We start from the raw sequence: 6,909 nt of genomic DNA, 5'->3' as shown, positions 1-6,909 counted from the left end.
TTGTTTCTAACAAGAAGAACACTGCAAAAACAATGGATGTCCTTTCAGAGATTAGTTAATAAAAGACTATGACTGGCCAGGCATGGTGGCTCCTGCCTGTAATCCCAGCTCTCCGGGAGGCTGAGGTGTCAAGGTCACAAGTTCAAGCCCACCTTGGGCAATTCTGCCACCCCTTGACTCAAAAAATGAAAAAGGGCTGGGGACGTAGGTCAGTATGAAAGCACTGGTTCAATGCCCAGTACCACATACACAAAAACCCTATGGTTTCCATCTGTTTCCCACTTTCTCTGTGTGGCTTCTCCTCTGTCCATGCTGCCAGAAGCCAGCTGCCATGTTGTAAGCCGCTCTCCATCATTATCACAAATCCCTGAAGTCATCCGCTTATAAATACCAAAGGCTTATTTTGGCTCACAGTTGTGGAGGATGCAGTCCAGGACAGACTGGCCCCGTGGCACTTGGGCCCATGGTAGGATGTTACAGCACCAGCACCTGGCAAAACCGCTCACCTCATGGCTGGGATGCAATAGAGAAAGGAAGGTGGCTGGAGCCCCACAATCCCCTTCGGGCCACTCTCCCAGAGGCGGGAGGACCTCGCACTAGGCTCCACCGCCTCCCAGTAGCACCAAACTTGACATCCAGCTCTTCCACGTGTGCCTTCAGAGGGCGCTCCAGAGCCAGGGAAGTGACAGCCTCCCTGGAGACAGCAGCAGACAAGACTTCAAATCCTGCCAACAGCCACAAGTGAGCTTCCCTGGGGCTGAGGGGCCAAGGCCTTGGCCAACACCTTGACGGCACCCTTGTGAGAAACTCCGACCCAGAGCGTCCAGGCAAACAACACCGAGAATCCTGACCCTCAGAAACTCTCGCATCATAAATATCTGGTGCCTCCTGTGTCCATTTTATTGTTCTGGGAATGGAACCCAAGGCCTCACCTCTAGGCCAGCTCCCACCACTGAGTCATAACCCACTATTGGTTGTTTTTAAGATGTTGTTTTAAAGAAATCTACTATAAAGTAGTAGATACTAACATATTCTCCAACTTTCTTTACGCCTTTTCTATTTGTCTTTCTCTTCTAGGGCGGCGAGGTGAACGGTATCATGAACAGGCTGCCATGTCCTCGTATAGAACACTGTCTCATTATTTTTAACATGTGGGGTTGTTAATATTGTGCAGATTGTGCCTGCAAAGGAACCCCAGGCAGAGGAGAATAGTGGGGGTTCAGTCTACCCTGTGTTCCTCTCTCCGAGTTGTGCTTCCTGCCATGTGTTTTACTCACTTAGAATCATGGATATCTTTGTCTAATTTACATAAAATGAGCCTCTGGGCCAATGCAATCCTGTTGACGGTTATATAATATTCCATGGTATGGATGTATTATAATTTACTTAACCTATCTTATCTTGCTGGCCATTGGTATTTCTTCCTGTGTTGTCACTGCAAATGACCCTGTAATGAGCAATGTCATTGTATATAGATCTTTATATTCCTATACAAACATTTCTGTAGGAAAGAGTTCAACATGAGATGAACCATATGTTGTGTTCATCTTTAATATTCATAGATCCTCGCCTTACTACAAGTTTTTTACTGGTTTATACTCCCAGCATGTACGAAGAAGTTGCTTGTTTCCTTATCCCCTCACCAACACTGGATGAAATCAATCTTTTAAATATTTGCCAATCTGATAAGTGAAAAATTTTGTCTCACAGCTTAATAGATCATTTGTAGCAAACCAAATATTTTTAACTTTCTGTTCTCTGAGTGAAGACAATTTCTTAATAATACTGAGTCAGTCTTTTCCTCAGATAGGCAGGCAAGGTTGAATAAATCTTTGAGCGATCAGAGAATCTGTCCCTAGCCAACCAGTGTACGTTCACTCAGTCCTATCTCTTGTGTGAAATGTGAGCAAGCGAGAAATACAATGCCAGGTGCGTGTAGTTACGTGTAAAGTTTCAGAAAGGTCTTCCAGCATTTGACTTTGTGATTACAGGCCTCAATAAAAAATTTTATGACTCTCCCAGATTTGCTTGTTTAGCCACCACCACCCTCTTTACAAATGGGATCACTTTCATTCAACTGTTTTGATGTAAGTTGCATGAGCAGAGCCAAATGCCAGTGAAAGTACCAAGGTTTAGGGTCTATTGTGTGGTAACTTTTGCTCTTTTACTAGACATATGTATTAGTCCAAATCCACTGCAGAGTGGACACCAAGGAGAGATCACAGGTAGAAGAATGTTGTTAAAGGAAAGGCCTATGCTAGAAAACAGTGAAGAAACCAGGAAAGGCTGGAAGAGCTGCCCAACGGTGATATAAGCCTGGCCCCTACCCAGGGAAGGAGAGGAGCATAGGGTGGGTGGAAGCCTCCTAGATTGCCATGCAGACCAAAGAAGATTCAGCAAGATCTTGGGGGATCCTCAAAATGGCCCATCCCAGCAGTCAGGTGTCTCATAGTGTTCAAGCTCCCTTGCTAGTCCTGCCACACTCATCATGGCTGGGAAGATGGGCCAACTTCAGGGAGTGTGGTGATGGAATTCAGAGCACAGCATCTGTGTTCTGTACACAAGAACATTCACTCCCTGGGGTCAGAGGCCCACTAGGCTCACTGTCAAGGCCACCACATTTTAAATGAGCTATCCTGAAGACAGGGTCTGGGCAGAATTATAAAAATAGCAAAGAGAGGACTTGCGCTTTGCTTTGAGTTTCTTGCTTCTATAATTTCCATGCAATTGCTTACCTTACTCCCAGATAATGAGAGGAAATTTCTTTCTGGTTAGTGACCGCATAAGTTTGTTGAGTCCAATGAGTAGAAGATGGTGACCAGTAAAATAGAGAAATGGCTGGATTTCTGTGCATAAGAAAACAAGAAATGATCAGGAATTTAGGCATGAAGAAAAAAGGGGAAGTCAGAGAGGAAAGAGAAACTTAGAACAACTGAGAAATCTTCAGAGCCAAGTAGCCAAGGGGAAATTTCTATTGGAAGGCTGGCTGATGGAAAATAAGAGTGTCTACTGTGCAGATCACGCCTTATTTCTCTGCAGAGCATCAGTCTCCAGGTATACAACTTCCCGATTGTCTATCTTATTTTTAAGTGCTAGATGGTTTTTTGGGGGGAGGAGGGGTGTTAAACACCATTGCCTTTCTAAATTTTTGCCTCTCTTTCTACTTATGCTCCAGAAATACCATCTTTTGTTGAATTCTAAGGAGCGATCCAAATATTTTGGTTAATTTCAAGATTATTTGTATCAAATATTCTTTTAGCAGCTCATAAGAATTTGGACATGTCTCATGTTTTGCAAATACTGTCATAATTATTCAGTCTGTGTATGTACATGTTTGTGCTTGTCAAATCTCTGCCTTATCCTTTAGATTGTAAGCACTTTAGGAATATCCTTAAAGATATAAATATTTTCTATCATCCCTAATTTTCTCACAATGGGACCATAGTTTGATTGTGATCATGTTGTACAAATCCTGCAAATCTGAATACAAAAATATTTTATTCACATGCTAATCCAAATCCAATAGGCTTCCTGTTACCCATTTCTTCCATCAAATCTCTGCTGCATTTGTTGGGTACTGTTGATCGGTCACTGATCAGAGTGGTCCCTTCTTCCTGGGTTCCAGTGGTGTTAACTTCTGGGCTCTCCTCCTAGCTGTTTGCTTTCTTATTCTCCCTGATGATCTTTGGATTTCTATCATCTCTTAATTTTGGATATCACACATTGATCTTTGTAAAGACTTCCATTTCAAATCTTCCATTATCACCTTTAGCCTAATATTCCTATTTATATCCCCAAATCTTTCAGCTTGTGGCCCTCCAACTTCCTCTAGGGTCTCTCTAAAACATTCTGCCATCATTGCTAATTCCATTCCTTCAATCCATTCTCGTGCTGATACTTACATGTTTCCATTCACCAACAGCACAGCCCTGTCTTCTATTCACTCAAAGGAAATTCTGGTATCTGAATTCTTGTTTGCTCCTTTTCCCACCTGTGACTGCTTTGCCAAATTTTATTTACCTTTTTTTGTGAAACAATATATCACCTGCCTGCTTAACCTCAAATTCTAGAGCTTACTGTGATTTCCTAGTCCTTTAGGATTGCAGTAAAAATTGACTTGAATCCTTTTTCACCATTTAGGAAGAAAGCTAGCCTATCTTCCAGTTTTTCCAGAATTTTCTGGGAATCATAAATTTCAGCTAGTCATTCTGGTCTGTATTTACTGCATCTAATGATTTTCCAACCATATTCATAGTTTATCTTATGCTTCACATTTTGAATAGCTCTGTTCACCAATATGGAATGTCCTTTACTTCTTTTGATCCCCTTTGCTTGAAGTCCACTGTCTGAAAATAGGATAGCTACTCCTTCTTGGTTTTAGGGTTCCCATTGCATAGAATTTTGTTTTCTATTCTTTGATTTTTAGTCTATGAATTTCATTTTGTGTTAAATGTGTTTCTTGTGTACAGCATACCATAGGATTTAGTTCACATTTTGTACTGTGTGTACCTCCAGATGCAAAGTGGCTATCTCCCCTCATTTTAACCCAAATACTTCCTACTGAACAAATTTCTACAGAGCAGACTTTATTGAAGATTTCTGTCATAATAACCAGGGGTTCATGTGATTGCCCTCAGGGCAGACAGCGAAACTAAACGCTCAACTCCATCTTTTAACAGTTAAGTACTTACTTATATTCATGTCACCAGGGACTGGTCACTAACTATTCCATCTGCGAGGGCTTCAGCTCCCTAATATTTCTGAGCACTCTCTCTCCCACTTAAATTCCTATGAGGTATGAGAGAAAAACTCAGTTATATTTAAGTTAAAAATAATTTATTATAGTAAAAGACACATTGCCATTAATCATCTTCAAAATACTCACCCTTGGCTTTCAACACCCTTATCCTATTGTTTTTGCCACTTTTTGAAGCAGCTCTGCAAGTCCTCTTTCATGAGTTTCTTTAGTTTCCCTGTAATGGCTACTTCAACGTACTGAATCCATTCAAAACCTTTACCTTTCATGGTCATTTGGCTTGGGGGAAGATCCAGGAGTTACACTGTGCCAGGTCCAGTAAATAAGGTAGATAATGATGCAGTGCAATGTTTTCATGAGCTTGCCTTTCCATTGGATGGTGCTTGGTAGCAGCATTCATTGTATTTTTGGTCATGCCTCATAAAGACACTCCTCACATGTGTGATTGGATATGTCTAACAACAAAGACCTCGTTGCCTTCTGAGGCTCCCCACTCTGGTGCTATATCACCCTCATCAAAATGTTTTCCCTTTCTGCATGTGAAGAATCTGGCTCCAAGCATCCTCACTGCTGGGCCCAGTTCTACCCGTTTGAGCCATCCAAAATAATGATTAGGCAACCATTCTTGTACCAGAGAAGTACTGTATTTAAAAATGACATTATCACACACACACACACACACACACACACACACACACACACACACGCTGAGTCTTTTTTTTCTTTCCGGATTAAAAATGCCCTGTGTCTTCCAGAACACTTCGCTGGGCTTGGTCCCGAGGCCTTTCTCTGACCCACCCATCTTGTTTGAACATACTGTGCTTCATTCATTTCCTTTAAAATGTAGCATCTGGACATGATCCATGTGTCTTCCAAATGCTATGCAGGAAAACAAGAAAACCACCTCCTTAATTTTAAACATGAGATACTTCTAATATCTCTCAAAACCACATTATTTTGTATTCATTCAGAATTTTTCTTGTATATTGAGCTGTGCTTTAGTTAGACTCTCTCTTTTTCACATATGCTATGGCTAAGCCTCGTGTAATTGCCATGTAGTAGTAGCTTGATAAATGTTCACTGTCATTAAAAGAAATTATCCCTTTTTAACAATAAACTTGATAAGTATGCTCTCCATGGGATGATATAAACCATTGGCTTAAACCTTAAAAAGTTCAAACAGGATTATGGTGGAACATAGAGTTTAGGGATACCTCCTGAGTGATGTCAGTCCTGCACTTGAACTGCTTTGGCCGTGGACATGTTTCTAGCTCCTGACCTGCCCTGTTATCTTTAGGAAAACAAGCTTCCCTGTTTCCTTCAGCGCTGGGTATGATGAGATCACAAAAACGCAAGTATCACCCTGCTTCCATTTGCTTCTGCGGATGCTCCAAGTCCATCAGAACTGCTCCCCACCTTCTTTCCTCCCTCCTTACCTTGCCCTCTGCAAAAAGGTCTGGATATCCCTGGCAGTTTCTCATACTTACAAGTGTATATATTCCTTTAGTTACTTTATGTCATCTACCAGGCAATACTGCCAATTCCACTGAGTAAAACTGCTTTTGGTGAGTACAGTTACAATCATTTCTGGGTATAACACCAACTCTCTCTGCCAAGAACCACTGCCACCTTTTGTGTGCCATGATGGTTTTCCATAAAGCACTGTTCCTACTTTGGCCAACTAGAGTCTTCAATTTGCCAGAGTGGGCTATGGTGTCTTATAGATTTGGTGAGACCAATTTATTATCTTTTTGAGCTACAGATGATTGTGCCTTCCACCATGTTGGCATTGGGAGGAGCTAACCATGGACTGAATTCCCTGAAATGGTGAGCCAAGTTAATCCTTTCTTCCTTTAAATCGTGTGTGTCTGGTATCATCTCAGACATGGGAAAGCAACTAATATGGAAAGAAAGAGCAAATCCAACCCCTATGGAAATTCATATCTGACCCTGGGAAAGAAGTTCTATATATAAACTTAGGGTAGTACTGCTTGGGACTTGATATCTTCCTAAATATTGTTTGTGCTATGCTTTTAATGCTTCCCTTCAAAAACTCATGTATCTCAACATATTGGCCAACATGATGGTATAAGAAGCAGGGCTTTAAGAGGTGATTAGGCCATGAGAGCTCCTCAGGATGAATGAGATTAAAG

At 41.5% G+C, this 6,909-nt stretch overlaps 1 long non-coding RNA gene across 11 annotated transcripts in view; it reads right to left on the bottom strand.

Moving 5' to 3' along the window:
* The window catches only part of LOC110350942 (uncharacterized), a 57,079-nt gene that overhangs the window by 27,941 nt on the left and 22,229 nt on the right, over positions 1-6,909 (bottom strand). For 7 of the 11 annotated variants that reach the window (XR_015444458.1, XR_015444449.1, XR_015444454.1 and 4 more), the window contains 2 exons: positions 4,692-4,788; positions 507-2,846 (listed from right to left, as the gene is read on the bottom strand). This is a non-coding gene — a long non-coding RNA (uncharacterized LOC110350942). Of the gene's footprint in view, positions 1-506; positions 2,847-4,691; positions 4,789-4,885; positions 5,636-6,909 lie in introns of all 11 variants that reach the window. The other 4 variants (XR_015444459.1, XR_015444455.1, XR_015444456.1 and 1 more) reach the window with 4 other exon arrangements.

The sequence above is a fragment of the Heterocephalus glaber genome, unplaced genomic scaffold (assembly GCF_053883595.1).
Source record: "Heterocephalus glaber isolate CG9 unplaced genomic scaffold, H.glaber_assembly_v1.0 deba00001600, whole genome shotgun sequence".
Classification (NCBI taxonomy): Eukaryota; Metazoa; Chordata; class Mammalia; order Rodentia; family Bathyergidae; genus Heterocephalus; species Heterocephalus glaber.
This window is presented reverse-complemented; position numbering and strand designations above follow the sequence as displayed.